Source organism: Macrosteles quadrilineatus, unplaced genomic scaffold (genome assembly GCF_028750875.1).
Source record: "Macrosteles quadrilineatus isolate MER2022 unplaced genomic scaffold, UCM_ALF_1.0 Scaffold_2__2_contigs__length_208266976, whole genome shotgun sequence".
Taxonomy (NCBI): Eukaryota; Metazoa; Arthropoda; class Insecta; order Hemiptera; family Cicadellidae; genus Macrosteles; species Macrosteles quadrilineatus.
In genome coordinates this window covers 38,183,338-38,201,426 of record NW_026542595.1, presented here as the reverse complement: position 1 = coordinate 38,201,426, position 18,089 = coordinate 38,183,338, and positions in this window count along the sequence as shown.

The window sequence follows — 18,089 nt, the reverse complement described above, 5'->3', positions numbered from 1 at the left end:
AAATTGTAAATTTTAACACTTATATGAAACAGAAATTTGTAAAATTGTAGATACTTCTAATATACCTGTCACCTGTCACCTCTCATACCTGTCACCTTTTATGAAACACTGCACAGAGCTTGTAGAAAGACTATGATTATTGCAGTTACTGTACTTTTGGGCATGGTAGGATTTGGACGTCGTGTAACAGTCAAATATTTTACATTGGACGTCGTGACACTGACTGATATCTTTAGACGTCGTGCAATGCGTCCAAACTAAACACTATTTTACTAAATCAAATAAACACAGAAATGTTTTACTTGAGTGATCACATTAACGGACACACACACCAACACATACAGTTGGTGTTCAGCCGTCTTGATGTTTCCACTAATATATTTGGTTTTATATTTGGCTTGAGTTGTTCTAAGGACATATTTTTCAACAAACTCAAAGTAAGAGGCTGGTTGCTATACTCCACGTAGACAATAAATTCAATGTTAACACAAATTGACGAGTAAAGTATGTAAAGTATGAGTGCGGTTAATGTAGCTGGAGAATGGTAGATTTACTGATCAATCTTTCGTACACCTGATATTTTTCAAACAAGTATAAGTTAATAAGAGAAGGCTCTCAATGAAAATATAAAATACAATGTTGTGTTAAAATAGTGAACCGGATACTTAATATTATGGTGGCTCCATACAGGGCCAACACAATATATAACTGTGTTTATCTTACCCTATAGGCTATATTTATTGCTGGTATCATGGTGAAAAGTGTTGTACGCTACTTAACTGGCTAAGTGTTATGGGGACTAGTATAAAATCACTCACTTGTCAAGCACAGTACGAGTACAGTAATTCTTTTACCGAAAATATCTACTTCCCAGCCTTGTAGCGTAATTAGCATTGTAGTTTCATAAGTATGTTTTAAATACTCATTTTCTAGGGCAATGAAAGTTATTTTACTAACATTTTAACATCTCTCTATTTCTAGGATGGTGCATTTACTTGTTCATACATGTATTCATTATACTCGTATAATCATACAGACTACAAATTGAGTTTTTTCATTTTTTCAGGAAATCTTATGAGCCTCTTGGAACACTACTTGTCTTAGAGGTAAGAAATATCTTAATCAATATTATATGACAAATATTATTGTTATGGAATTAGGTAATTACTTGAAGATTTATTTTATAGACGAAACATGTCGTGTAATTTTGTTTGAACAAAAAAGTAAATAAAAGGGTAATTGTGTTATTTTATATTAATATATATACAGATTCAGTCTCATAACTTCCTTAATAAATTTTTGGTCAGTAAAATACCAAAAATGAGCTTAAAGAAAACAAAAACTTTAAGATAACACATCTTTAAATTATATTCTAAATATAAAACTCTGTGATGAAAAGAAAAGCAGAAGGATCGTAAAGTATGTCTTCTTGTAAACAAGACGGGCAGAGAGGACTTAATCTGGACGTTGTCGTGTCAACAGCCACGGCCTGCTGTAAAATAACTCCCCGGGTAGGGCCTTTCCTGGAAGAAATTATGATCAAGAAATTACTACAACAATGTTTTTTACTTTTGCACTACATTCATTGTTCCAGTATTATTTTTAAATATATTGGTGAAAATATAATAACTTATGCCCAAGTGAGGCTACTAAATTAGCATTATTTCTGATACCCTTGGGATGGGTACGCGTCCTAAGTGCGCATTTAAACCCAAAGTAAGTTAGTGTAGAAAGAAGAATAATGCTTTGTTTAGCTTTGTTGCTGAGTAAGATTATCTGTTTAATTTTCTAGGGCCATTTATTCAAAGGCCACTGATCACTCAGTATTATCTATTGAAGGTATTTAAAAGTTGAACATTGACAGGCTTTTTAATTATTAATACCCATATATTATATTAATTATATATTAATTATCAGTTTCAGAGATTAGTGTTGGCATTCCTGTTTGGTGATTTGAGAAAGTTACAGCCAAACGTACCATATTATAGACTCGCAGTTTCAATGCGAAAATAAATCATATTCATCAAATTTAATTGAACAGCAAAAATGAGAGATAATAATTTTTTTTTGAATTTTCAAATTTTAAAAAACTACATTGAAATGGGGAATACATGATTTGGGACCTGATACTATGAAGATAGCAGGTAAAGGATCTAATATTTATTTTGTCTATACAAAAATAACAAAAACATTCTTGGTCTGAGTGTTGATTGGAAAATTCGAACACAAGATATTCTAACAAAGTTAGTCCTTTGCGCATTGCTTAAAATTGAGCTGTATTGTTTTATCTATGATCCCAGGACGAGAGAAAGTGTATTTAAGCTTTTCAGTAATAACAGGCAAAAAGCAGGAAAATAACCGATACACAACAGAATATTAAATAGTTTGTACCACTAGTTTATTGTGTATGTTGTCTAAGTGAACTTCCACCTCATCGGCTAATACGCAAAAATTCAGTGGTAGTGCTGATAAGGAATTTAAACATATTAAATTATTGATTAATGGTACGAAATTAAAGGTGAAAATTTTGCGTAACATCAATAGAGACTGGTTCTCAAAGTAGGCCCGAACAACGAATCCTGATAACCAAAGTAACTTTTTGGATCCATCAGACGAGGTGCTACTATTCTATATACATAGAACTCAATTATTGGAAATTTCAGCTTTATCTATGGCACTAATAAAGCTCAGGGTTAGTCCATAACAAGGGTTCAATATTACCAGTTTGGTATTGCCTTCACTGAATCTTCACATGGACAACTTCATGTGGCTGCAAGTCAGAAAGTTTTCCATCTAATTCTGTTTCTGTAGTGAATTTTATTGTTGGATATATTCCATTGATTTGGTCGGTAAATATTTTTATGTCTTGAATTTTGTCAAAGACAGCAAATAAATCTTCAACGTATCTAATCCAACTTCTGGGAAAATATGGTAATGATTGTTTTGCTTAGATCTCGAAATGACTCATAAATATATCAGCAACAAAACATGAAAGAGTATTCCCCATTGCCGTGCCATTAGTTTGGGAGTAGAATTTATCTTAAAAACAAACGTTGTTTGAGACACGCAAAGGTTTATAAAATTTAAGTATTCTTGTACTTCTAATTTTGATAAATTATTTGAAATGAGCCAATCTTTGATCAGTTCTGAAGTGACTTCTATTGGTACATTTGGGTAGAGTCAAACTACGTCAAAAGATACTAAAAATTCATGATCTTCCAGATTAATGTCTTTCACTGCATCAATGAATTCATATCTGTTCTTAATGGAAAATGGTTCGTATGGTGTTAGTGTAAACATTTTTTTCTGTAGCCATTTTGATATCAGGAATGTTGGAGAATTTATTGATGATACAATTAATCGTTCTCATTTGTTTTTTACTTTTGTGTACTTTTGGTAAACAGCACAATACTGGTAACATTGGATTTGAGATGGTTAAATCTTTTTTGAGTTTTGGTGATATCAACGTTTTAAATTCTTTCATTGTATCATCAGTAGATGATATGAACTTATTGAGCGGATTTTTTGGGCATAAATTGTATGGACTTTCTGTTATCATAGCATTGACTCTTTAATAGCAGTCAGTTTTGTCAATAATTACAATAGAATTTCCCTTATCAGCTTTTAAATAGAAAACATCTTTCTTTTGAAGAGATGTGATTTCAGGTTGAAGTTGATTGTTGTTTTTGATTTTGGTATCTGTAGTAAGTTCTTTATGAACTTATGATCTGATTTCATTTTTAATGTTGTTATTTGGATATTGGATGTTAGATTCGATATCAATGATCAACGATTCAACTTCATTTTTATCATTTCTAAAATTAAAATTTAACCCTTTGTTTAAAAGCTGTGTTTCTTGATCTGTAAATGTAGCAGTAGATAGGTTATGAACCAAACATTGTTTTTCTAACGGGTTGTTTGTTGTTTTCTATAGATTTGTTGAATTTTCATTAGATTTGTTTATCAGCATGTTGAATATTTTATCAAGTTTTCTTGTTTTTTCTTACTTTTGTTTTTAATACTTTCAATAATGTTAAGATACTTATCATTAAAGTATTCATAGTCTAGTGAGCACATACTTTTGGTTATATTTAGATGTAATTCCATTGCTTCTAATTCGAGTAAAGATTGTTTTGAATATAGGTTTTTTATTTCCAAATTTAGCCAATGAAGTTTTGCATGATCAATAACTTTTATAGTAGTTGGGTTGATTACCGGTGTATTTACTTTTATACAATTTGGAAATATTTTGTTAAGTTTACATTTTTTTAGAAAGTTTATGTCTAGGTTTAGTAAACTTACTTTTTGTTTGAGTTTGTGTAGTTTGTTCATCTCCGAGGTCTTTAGATACATTTTGATAACTAATATTGGAGATATTGGCAATTAATAATGAAATATATAATTAAATTTGCAAGCTCAACAAGGCCAATATATAATAATTTTATTTTATTCACTAGCGCTTTAAGAATCTAGGTTTCGATCTTCAGGCACTAGTACACTGGTACAAAATGTAAATATTTACTTAATAATAAATTACTTTTAAATAAAGTGAAAACAGATGTTGCAAACACTGTAATATATATAAAATTCTAAAGATTATTTTTCTAATATTAATTTTTATATATTTTTCCAATGTCCTTTACAACATCTGTTTTCACTTTGTTTAAAATTAATTTATTATTAAGTAAATAGTTACTTTTTGTACCAGTGTACTAGTGCCTGAAGATGGAAACATAGTTTCAGAAAGCGCTAGTGAATAAAATAAAATTATTATATATTTGCCTTGTTGAACTTGTAAATTTAATTATATATTTCATTATTCATTAAAATGCTCAGCTACTGTGGTTGATAATATACATTAGTTATGTCAATACTTACTCTTCATTACGATTAAAAGCTTATTACATTCTAAAACAGTTGACTTGTTCTCTTTTAATATTTTAACTAATCTATTAAACAAAACATATCAGCTGTTTCAACGTTAGCTTCTGTCGTTTTGTTAAAAAAAAAAACAAAATGTTTGGATTTGTTAACTTGACCAAACTAATTCTTAAGTAAAAAAATATGGAAATTTAAAATGATAAGGTACACATAATATAGCCGTTATAGCTTTCACCAAGTAATGGATATACCTGAGTTTACGGATTTCTATGAGCATGTTTACAGAGCTATTACGTGGTAAGTGGTAGGCTACTCCATCAGTAGCGTTTTATTGATTACGGTTGAAATACAGGATATACATTTTCCATGTGTTTTTGATGTTTTGCAATATATTATTGAGGTAAACATAAATTTACAGCTTACAATAATAGTATCTCCTAAAACGCTAAAACTCAGTTTCTCGGTCAGTCCAAAATTATAACTCGCGCAGTAGGCCTACACTGGAATTGCTCAGTTGAGCCATTGTCATCCATGATGCAAGCAGGCATTGTCCTCGGTGACGTGGGACTACAGTGCATCAACATTGCCTCTTGAATAGAGTATGATTGTACTGAACAATAGTAATCATACGTGTAACATTAATTCGTCTTAGGCGACTGATATATTCGTATGTTCCTTTACAAATACATGTAAAAATATTAAACTAAAACATTACCGATCATAAAGTTTAAAATAGATTTAGGAAATATAATTTCGGTTTTATTACAAAATAACTTTTATTTTGTAATGGGTATATTTGAATGACTTCAAACAAATAATGAAATTCTTATTCGTCATTTCATGTCGTATGGATTTGTGACCTTTAACTTTTCTCTATTTTTATGTTAAAACCTTTTTTATGTAAATTTTTTAATAATATGATAAAAGTATTTGTTACATGATGTACATTTTTGACGCCGTCTCTCTGGAATTGACTGTAGTTACAAAAGCAAAACAAGATAACATTGCTTAAAACAAATCGTGTGATTATATTTTATGTAATACCGGTATGAACTGAGGTTCTACGAACTAATCCCCTCAATTGATACTTAAGTTAAAACCGTTTGAGGAAAACATTTATTCCAAAGTTTTTTAATTTTTCTTTTTTTTTGCATTTATGACAACAGCTAATTTAAAGTAAGCAGCAACTAAAAGCTGAAATATGCAATGTCAAAGTAGGATTGTTTACAGGGTTGTTTATGTTTTAATTTAATAAATATTTTGTGATATTGTGTGAATGTTTGATAATTTCATTTTTTGATATTGTTTTAGGTGCAGTAGTAGAACATTATGGCCACGGTAGATGTGCTATTCTATAGCATACCGTAAATTGAGAAAATTTCCAAAATTGTCTTAAACCGTGTCCTCTCCCATTGTAAACGTAGTGCACGAGTATAACTGCAATAAACATTTTATTCTTATACGCAAACATCGTACGAAGGACGGGTACTCTGCTAGTACATTATAAGTGTGTAAGTTTGTTTGTTTGTTTGCTTATAAGTTTGTAAGTTTGTTTGGGGCTCAAATCACGCATTAACTATTGGTCGAATTTGACTGAAATTTGGCATGAGGATAGCTCACATTCCTGTTGTATCAAACATCCTTTTGAGCTCCGCCCTAGTGGCTCTGGAGGTTCCCATGTTACTTTTATGAGTATTCAAAAAAAAAAAAAAAAAAAAAAAAAAAAAACAACTTAAGATTCTTGACAGCTGTATCAAGCGGGCAGTAGGGTTTTATGATTTTCAATAGCATAAGAAAGTTACAAGGTAATGCTGGACCAACACGTTGCAGCACTAATAATCGTTTTGTTTAAATCTATGACAACAACTAATTTGAACTAAGCAGCAAAAAAGTGATACGCGGTGAGAACTGTCAAAATAGGATTGTTTACAGTAATTTTAATATTTTTAATTTAATAAATAATTTGCGTTACTTTGCGAATAGAGCGTTTTGTTTTTTAAGTGTAAAATTTATCTACTTATTGACTTGCTCTTTTTTTCAAAATGTTTATAAAAATGTATTGTGTTTACATGTTTTTCCCCACGAAATAAATCTGGGAAACGAAGTAGCCTGTTAATAATTTTAGATTTAGTACTGATCAAATGAATGACTTTGATGGGAGGAACTAATATTATATATGTGAAAGTTAAGTGCATGTAAATTACGTTAAAATTACTTGACCAATTGAGCAGATTTTTCCATGAATGGAGCCAATATATTACAGCCTTAGTGGACGGACATAGTCCTTTATTTTATATACTCTCTAAGGACTCTGCCCTTAAAGTTTGCAAAGTTTCTATTTTATTCTTATGAATGAAATTCGTACAACAATTGCCAAATTGCTATGAACTACATGTTTGAATATGATTTTGTTAGTGGTTTAGCAAACTTGTAGACATTTCTTATGAGTTAATAACTTTTTATTCAGTAGACCTATAGAACATAACTATTTTCTTTAGCGCCCCCTTCCTGTTGTGAAGCACGGGCGCGGCTAGTATGTTATAAATTTGTTGGATTAAGGACTAAATATAGAATTCTTAGTACAGCTGCAACGTATACTGCAATTGAATGGCCAAGATTTTACAAGGAAATATCATACGGTGTGTAACATTGAAACAAATTACGATTATAGGCAACCTAACTTTGGAAACGGACCACTTCTTTTCAAATATGGCGTGTGACCAATACAGTAGTACCAATATCTATTTATTTTAATAACATATTGTGCATCCCTTTGTAAGTTAACCTTTTGTAAAAATATACACAACTTGCAACTTGGGGTAGAGAATGACACCCTCACATATTTAATAATTTAAACTAAGCTATTTAGAATGTTTGTGTGTTTGCATTTTCAAATCTGTCAATAACGCCTTAAACTTTGAAGTTAATAATTATTTTCGATAAAAAGTTAATTTGATAGGTTGTAAATTTTGTCCTGCAAACAAGGTAGACAGTGACGACGTAATCTGGACATTGTCGTGTCAGCTCTGGGACCTTATCTGCTGTAAAATTACTGAAAGTGATTGCATCTTTACCCTATAGCATCTGTAGAAAATATCTGACAGAACTCATTTGTAAGAACTAAATAGCTATTGACATAGTGTTGATGCAAGTGTGGTGTGAATTTTTAGGTTATCGAAAGTTAGCGTTGAGAGGCGAAGGCCTAAAGCCGGATGTTCAGTGACATTAGAGACTTCAATGGAATAATAGTTGTGTAATTTATATTTCAACATTAACTATATTTATAATGCCATGCAAATGTGTGATACCAAACACGGATGTTCTTCGTATAAGACAACATTGCTTAGTGGGCAATACATTTAATCTAGTAATCTTCATAGTATATTACACATGTCTAATTTAATATATTTATTTTCCTTCGCAGTGAATATTTTTTTACAAATATAGGTTAAGGATTTTGCTAATTGACAATTATAACAAAGTTTTATATAAATTAACGATTTACTAACATAACCAATCGTCAAAATAATTTTGTAGATGCAGATTGCACGTGTATTTTAGTTTTCTTTGGAATAATTACTGGGATAAAAAAATGACATAAATGCAAAGATGTGCGCATAAGTTTTATCCCACTATAGGGTGAGAGTAGCAAATTTTCAGTAGTGCAGTAGTGAGTTGTCTTGATGTTTTATGAGTGCAATACACTAATGAGGAAAGCAATCTCATCTCGCTCCCACTCCGTTATGAGGACTCGTGAGACACAACTGAACCATACAGGCATACATCATAACTTAGCTTTCCTATTTAAAAATTGTCATTACAAACTGAATATATAATTAAATAAAAATTAGTAACAAAACGTTAATATCATATATGTGCCACGTATAAGCACATATAAAGGGTTGTACAAAAGTATGGACACCTCTTATTAACTTTGTAATAAGTTACACAAAGAAAACCAGACTCTGCAGACCTCTTTGTGGCATAAAAGTTCACCTTTTTGTTAATATCCCAATGTCATGCAAAATGAGTTATTTAGTGGGCAGCTCAAAACATTCAAATGCAAAGCCCCATCAACTAACACCTTGTTTTAAAGCGTCTTCGTGCCATTTGTAATCGGCCCGATCGACCAATACAGCGTTTCGTAGACTATGTGTATTTAATTTGTTCTGCAATAATGGCTGGTTTAAAATGCTACGCTAATAAGTTATGGCGTGTCTTTAGTGTTACATTATTAAAAAAAGACTTTTGTTAGTCATATTTAGCTTTTAAAATTGGCCCTGGGTCTGGGTCATACCGTGCCACCTACCGTAATAACTACTTCGCTATGGGGAAAATCGCTAAAATGATCCTCCTATAAATGTACAGTGTGATTGTGTCTCAAATTTTCTTACATTTAAACCACTTCTAAAAGTTAATTTAAGGCCAATATGTCAAAAACTAAAAGTGACAGCCAGCCAAAAAATATCAGCCATGTTGACCCATATTTACTATTCCATCTCCGAAGTTAGAAGCAAACGTAGTCTGTCGGTTTACAAACGACTTCCACAATGTCCATTCAATTGAAGTAAATGGTGAAGCTTTACTATAAATTTTAAATTTAATTCTTGATTCAACACATTTGATATATGAACCCCTCTTACTTAGATGTATCCCTCAATCCTTAATCAATTTTAGCCTAGTATTATTTGCGGGGTTTATTAAGTACAATGACAGTTCATTCTATTCAAAATATTATCACAAGATTTTGACATTTTCTGACTTCACAAAGGCAACGTGTTTTTTTATAGAGTAACTAGCTGTAACCCGCGGGCTTTGCCCCGTTTAACTTCTTAATTTTCAAGATTATCTCGTTCGCATGGCTCAATCACGTCCTGGTTGAAGTTTGTTCGCTATGCTCACTCACCTTTAGGTTGGAGCTCGTTCGCTACGCTCACTCACCTTTAGGTTGGAGCTCGTTCGCTACGCTCACTCACCTTTAGGTTGGAGCTCGTTCGCTGCGCTCACTTGCCTTCAGGTTAGCTCGTTCGCTACGCTAACTCGCCTCCAGGTTGAAGTTCGTTCGCTACGCTCACTCACCTTTTGGTTGCAAATTAGCTGTTGTCATAAATGTAAAAGAAATAATAGTGCTGCACCCTGTTGGTAATCCTTGTAACTTTAATGCTATTGAACATCATAGAACAGAACCAACTTGTTTAATTGAAACAGCTGTTAAGATTCAATAATTCCATTTCTCATAAGGTTAACATGGGAAACTCCAGAGCCACTGGGGCGGAGCCCGAAAGGATTTTTGAAATAAGAATATGCCTATATGTTAATCGGGAATGTGAGCTATCATCATGCCAAATTTCAGCCCAATCCGACCAGTATTTTTCGAGTTTACTTTTCCCATACACACATACACACATACAGCAACCACCTCTTTTTTATAATAGTATATAGATAAAATTCATTTTACAAAGTTATTTTTAAAACTTTTAAACCTACTAAGTAAGAAAATAATATTATTGAGAAACGATATATGTAAAACTTAGTAAAGTTTATGACAACAGTATGATTCTACAAACACACCCATGGCAATCCTTTTAATGTGTTCATACTTTTATGAATATATCTGAAAACCCTAATTACAATAAGATGCCAAACTCAAATCCAATCATGTAGAAAGCAACTCTGACCCTTCTGTAACGCCTTGGAATTCTCGTTAGTTGATTGAGAGCAGCTAAATTCAACGCAACACAATACTCTCCATGTGTATGTGTTTCTATATCAATGGGAAGCAGTTATTTAATTACACGTCATATGATGTTTACGTAAATTGAACAAAATAATGACCATCCAACTTAATTGTTCAAGAATCTATTCCAACCTTTTCACATAATAACATTTATATTTGAGATTTAAACTTGTTTTACGAAGCCGAATTTTAAAGTACCTAGCTAATTAGACTACATTTTTGCTATATTGTTTGGTAAAAAAATATTTACCTAAGCTTTATAAACAAACGTGATAGTTAAAATGATTTTTCATATTTTTATTTTGCTACAGTAATATGTTAAACTAACTACAGTCAATTGGAACAATTATTCCGCAATATTATTTTATTCTTTCTCCTACTGTAGGCCTTTCTGCCAGTTACAGAATAATAATTAACAGTTGAATATGGATGTTTAACTTTGATTACATTATAAAATAAAATCTTTGGAGATTTATAATACTGAACATGATAGAAATGGTACGTTGTACAGAGCCCACATTGTATAGTGTTGTCCTTAAAATAGTTTTGATGTTTTAACCCCCCATGAATCGTTCTTGTGCCACCTTTCTTTTATATGTTTCACACATCGAAAATAATTGAAACTTATTGAAATTGAATTATTGAAACTACTCTTGAGCACTATTTAGGGAAACGAATAGTACCATTGTCCTACTTAAAAGCCAATGAAAAATTATAAAGTCAGAGTAGTGAATAATTACTTAGTAAAGAATAATAGGAGTATACAACAATTATCAATGAGTTACTTAAAACTTTTAAACAATGATAGTTAAAGTGACATTAGTAGTCGGAGTAAATTGAGATTAAAAATCCCTAGCTTTACGCATGTTTATGAATCACACTGATTTCAGAGATAATTATACTATGCCAATATATTTTTTAATATTGAACTCCGTTTCCTCTATGACTTGTTAAATCTCAGCCTCTTTTAAAATCAGAGTTGGCAAATAACAGTAATTGGCATGTCATGTACTATAAAACTGATAACAGTTGTTTTGTTTGATCGTGATGATCTCGCCTGTGGTCGTCCATATTGCCGGTTCAAGTTGAAGTTTAAAAGTTAATATCGTATTATTAGTCCCGAAACTCGTTTGCCTCGAGGTGTTGTTGTATATTACATTGCATTCAAGTACTGTTAAATCCATGCAACTAAAATCATTCATACATTTATTTGACTTATTTTCACCAAACATCACAATTTCACTCATATCTTCATCTATAGTTTGCACTTCAAACTAGCATTAAAGATGAAGCTGTAAGATGTGTAAAAAACTGGGACGTGGTTTGAATGAAAGGTAAATAAATAAATATTAGGTTTCTTTTTGATTAATTACAATTATTTTGTAAAAAAAAAACACGAGGGGTCTCAGAGAAAACCCTTATTGTATTAAGTATATAGATTCCCTCGGCTATAAAAACTATCTGATTCATCACTATCAATAGCTACAATACAGCCACAATAACGATACGATATACATGGATCTATATTAAGCTAATGCATATAACTAAATGCTTCCGTCATTCTCTAAGAAATCAGGTTTTGACTTTGGGTCACTCCATGGTTCCGATCAAAAAAGGTACCATATGATAAATGTTTCATCGTTATCAGCCAGTTAACTAACACATTGTTATTGTTTTGCGAATCGATATTATTTGGGGTTATTTTGTGATTATATGCTTTATTGTTTTAACCCCCTTAGAACGATCCGCACGTAACCAATAAATGTAATATGCATTTTTTGTTATTTTGTGTCTATATTGGAAACTAGTATACACACTAACTGGAGACTAGCTAAATACTATAGACTTTAATTTAAAAGGAAAATTAAATCTTAATATTTGTCACATGAACGAGGACATTTGAATAGTCTTTCACATCATTTACCCAGTTTACCAAGTTCATAAATCTTGCTTAGTAGATATGAATATATTCTCCATCAATTTATAATAAATATAACGTTTATATAGACTGTTGGCTCTGCAGTAACGCATTGATATTATTGTTACAATTTGTCCGTTTCTATGCATTTGAAACTAAAAAACCCTAAAAACTACGTCATCATTTACCTGTATTTTAACGGTATTTATATTATTTGTATGGACTGTTGGCTTTGCAGTAACGCATTGATAGTATTGTTACATTTTGTTCGTTTACATGCATTACAATCTTAAAAAAGTCCTAAAACCTACATCACCATTGCTGGGAACGGCATTATTTACCTATATTTTACCGGCATTTGTATAGCGATGTCATTATAAAACACTACTACGAATCTGACTATAGCAGTCAGGCTCTAGATCTTCAGCTGTGTTTACCGTGCTCATGCTGCACTATTGAAGATCGAGAAACATTTCCTTTGTACTTTAATTAAATCGTACAACCGAGCGTTGCCTTACCAACCTGTTTGCATTACAAGAACTGTAGAGTTTATCATGGTTGTAGGGTTTGTATTGTTTTTTTGTTCTCTTATAAACATGTGAAATTTCGTAAACATAGCTTATATTACAATTTTATTCATCTAAATTATCAAAACCCATCTGGGTATACAAATATAACATGTATTTAGTATTCAGCTAATAGATTTCAACCTTAAACAAACCTGGTATCAAATTCCTTCGATAAGATTGCGAACAGGAAATTAACAATACAATTAAATTTACAAAAACTGTATTTGCAGTGTCCCAAGACATATAGTTAGTAATGAGCACACCCATCACAAAAACAACAATATTTATACTGTTTTCATCTTCCAATTATCTTGTTTACAAAAACAGTAATTCTAAATGGGATGGTTTTAATTAGTAATAATATCTTGCTTGTGAGGTTAAGACGATTGCTTCCAAATAATAGACATCTTTTGAAAGGCATTTAACATTTTTAACTGATGTTCATATTCAATGTTACTACATTTTAAAACCTTTAAATATATCAGTATCCTAAATATCAAGTTAAATAATAGTAAAGCTTTATTTAATTTTATCTAATGGAACCAGGGCTTAGCACAATTGATTAGATCATCTCGTCGATAAATATTTGGTAAAAGTGTTAACAACTTTGTAAAAAGGTATTACTATATCTAAGAACTAGCTCTCAAATGTATTCTAATATCATTTTATGTATAAATAGCTCATAAATAATATATTTGTGGTAGCGTTGTATGTATAGTTCCTTTCATTATTTAAGTCATTTGATATTTTCAGAGTTGAGAAATTTATTATGATGAACACTTAATAAACATACATGTTTTAATTCAATTATGATTTATAATTGATATTAATATAATACGTGAAAACCATATATCACCAATATGAATCAATCAATACGTACCACACAATTCCAAACTCAATTTAAATATGTGTTGGTCATTTCGGAATTTAATTACAAACACATTATTTTACTATTATAAAAATCAATCGGTGATGTTTTAAATTCAAAAACACTTTGCAAAGTTTGTTTTAATTTAGGGAAAAAATATTTTGTATGTTTACAAATGAGTAAATGAGTATAAAATAGTTATAATTTCAATTGGGTGAATCTACAATTTATTCGTTTTAGTTTTTGCACCTGAATTATCAAATATTTCTCCATCATAATATTATACAACCACTATCGATCCAATAACCAATGCTGAGAGGTTTAATCATACGAAACAACTTAAATACGTATGCCACTGGTAGTTCATATCTGATATGTTACATAGTACAGCTTTTAAATGATAAAAGCAATTTTAAATGGTGTTGATACCTTTTACCATTGACCTTTAAAACCATACACTCAGAAGTAGGTACATTTATAAGCCTTGAGTGATTATATAGTTTCAAATACGCGATGTTCGTGTTGAGAGTGTAAATAACAGACATGAGCTTCTCACAAGGTGAAACTCAGTTCCATCTCACAATAGCCACCACATCCACCATTGTAGCACTCCTCCGCATTTATATACGAGTATGTTATATCCATCCTTCATTTTATTTTATACCACTTAAGCATTTAAGTGATATATTTTGCATAGCTCTGTTCTTCATCCAGGACAAGTCTGTGATGGTGAAATAACAAAGTCTTTTTCACAACAGGCAATTAACACACTATTCTTAAAATATCCCCGCTCTAGCAAACCTGCGAGTTTACATTTGTCTGATTATTTCTAATAAAATATCAGATTTAGTTCCTAATTAAATAATATAAAATTTAACAAGTACTTAGGTTTGCTACTATGACAGGCAATAAAATTGTGCCCTTTTGGTAAAATGTTTATGTTAAAAATAAATTAATAAATTCTGCAACATTTGATCAAAATTACCCATAAATAAATAAACTACAGTAATCTAGCTATTATCCATAATAGTAACAGACGAAAAATTGTAATTGATAGTCTTTAAGATTTTCTACGTAACCATTAAGAGTACAATTCTTCAATAAACGATGTTATTCGTTTTCTAAGCTCTACAAAATAGTGTATAAATCAATTGTGAAACTTAAATTTTTTAGACACATTTTCAAACCTATAAGTTTGATAGCAATGTTTTATAAAATTTGTTTTCGTAAAACGTTTCCATTTTAAAACTTATAGACTCTCTGATGAAAAGTAAAGTTGAAGGATTGCAAAGTTTGTCGTGTAAACAAGACGGACATTGATGACTTAATCTGGACGTTGTCGTGTCAACAGCCACGGCCTGCTGTAAAATAACTCCCCGGGTAGGGCCTTTCCTGGAAAAAGTTGTGATTGAAAACATTCTTCGACACAAACCTTAGGCTATACTACTTGTTCACCTCCAAAATATCGGTTATTGATCCAACGCTTACAACTGCTGTGCGAATATAATTAATTCGTACTTTAATTTCGATACTTTTTAAAGTATTTAAATAAATTACCGGTAGAAACTTTACTAAACACATAACTTAATATGATAAGTGTGTAAAAATATACCTTAAAAGGTATTTTTCATAGAAGCTTGAAACCGAATAATTATTCATTTATGGGACAAAATAAGTTAACATTTAGGTGTTATTTGACCTTTGGGCTGATAACAAATAGAACAAAGACTCAAGTGCCTCAGACAACCGTGTAACAACTTTTGCTGATATTGTGGCTAATTAATAACATCGCTAATGTTGTAATGACTTCTGTTTGTATCTGAAAACTTACCAAGCAAGGACTAATTTGCCAAAAAGTTGGCCCTTTGTTCAAAAATAGCTTATTTATTTACAAAAATATAAATTATTATAAATATATCACTTTATATGAGGTAATTACATATCTAATTAAATTTTAACTTGAACAATAAACATAAATGGTAATTTGTTACCATTTACTGTGATACAAATAGTCATTACTCCCACATAAAAATCCCAATAAATACTTCCAATTGTGCAAATGCCTCCTTTTTCATCAATCAATTGCTGCGGAGACGGTTACAAGGTAATAACCAACAAATAACAATGTACAAATATGTAACAATAACAAGGTAATTTTACTAACTTTGCAATTAGCTCAGATTAAGTAAACCATAAATAATAGTGAAACACGGGCCGGACATCCTAAAACACATAGTTTCCACGTTGTACTCAATGCACTTCACATGCAGCTCATCGGAATTGCTCAGTTGAGCCATTGTCATCCATGATGCAAGCAGGCATTGTCCTCGATGACGTGGGACTACAGTGCATCAACATGTGGCTCTTGAATGGAGTATGATTGCACTGAACAATAGGCATCATACTTGTAGTCATTTAATAATATGAATCATTATTTAGGTGTAGGTAGTATGGTATATTATTTGGTTTACTTACTCCTATTTTATAAGTTTAAGCTCCTATTTCTTTGCCAACATGAATTAAAAAATTATATAATTGGTTTAATTTGCATATGCTTTCGTTTTAATTTGTTGTGTAAGGTGGTTGTATGCCTAAGGAAATCCATACCAAAAATTACTTATGGTAGCCAATATTACCATTACATAGATTTTTTTATTATCTTTTTAATATAAATAATAATTTAGGTAAGTTAATAATTAAGGTAATTTAGGCAAATTTGTAATCTAGATAAATTATTTACTCAGCTGAGTCGGTGGCTCAGTTGGTAGCGTCACGGACTTCGGGCCCAAGGCAGCGATGTCGTGGTTTCGGCTCCTGGTCACTGTCGCAAACATTTTATCAGTACAGTTAGTTCACCTTCGTACTGTACCGGCTCACCCCTTGCTTTGCTGTATACGTTCCACGCACAGATCTGTAGTCAATGTGGATGGGCAAGTTCAAGGTTAAAAGAGGTCGCCAACCTTCTTAAAAAAATATGAAAAATATATATAGACTTCAATACTGGCCACCATTTTGGATTGAGAAGAGATATCGAACTTTGGTTTCCACCATTCTATAAGTTTTTGTAAATGTTTCAAAATGATTTGTTACTTAAAGTGGGTTTACATTTATTCATTTTGAGCTTTCCCCAACACCCCCCATTTTGGACACGCAAAATAAAACAAAACCATAACATAAAACTTCCTGCTAAGATTGCACGACCACTAAAAGTACATTTCTGTATATTTATGTATATTTCTGTATATTTACTTAGAAAAATATTAGATGGGGGGGTCTCGAACTTGTATTTACCTTGTACAATTTACACATAAAAAAGAATCTAAATGTTTACTTTAACAAATTAAATCCATTGTTTATAATACTAAAGCTGCTGGACAATGTATGCTACAGTCTATCGCAGCTTTGTCTCATGAGTCCTCATAACGGAGTGGGAGCGAGATGGGATTGCTTCCCTCATTAGTGTATTGCACTCATAAAACATCAAGACAACTCACTACTTCACTACGGCAAATCTGCTGCCATGCAGTCTATTGTTATGAAACATGTTTACTTATTTTTTATGTTCACTTCATGCATTGTTTTCTACTAACAAATGTGAACCAGATTATTATAGGTTGCACTGATAGATTGGATCTTTAAACTTTTTGGGATGATCAATATTACCAAACTAAAAAAAACATATCTTTGTTTTTCTCAATTATAAAATAAATTGATCATAAATGGCATATGGAATAATGGTATAGTAAATATACCACGATTGGACCGCAATATTAAAATGATACATGTTTACTTAATCATTATCTTTAGAACACTCGACATTTTAATTAAGTAAATTAATTACGTTCTTAAACGAAATAGTATTATTTTGATGGTTCAATTCATAGTTAAAATATTATTATTAGAACCACTTATGATACAAGGGCACTTTTTAATAATTGAAAGTATTTCCTCAGATGCTGATTTTTTTCAAATAATCAATGAATAAGAAGTCAATCTTGTGAGTGCTGTGATGTAAGTTGAAATAGAAAAGAATAATGTTTCCCAAAGATCTGAGGACATTTTGAATTTAGTGTTTTGTAGGAATTGGGCTACTCATTATTTTTTTACCCAATTAAC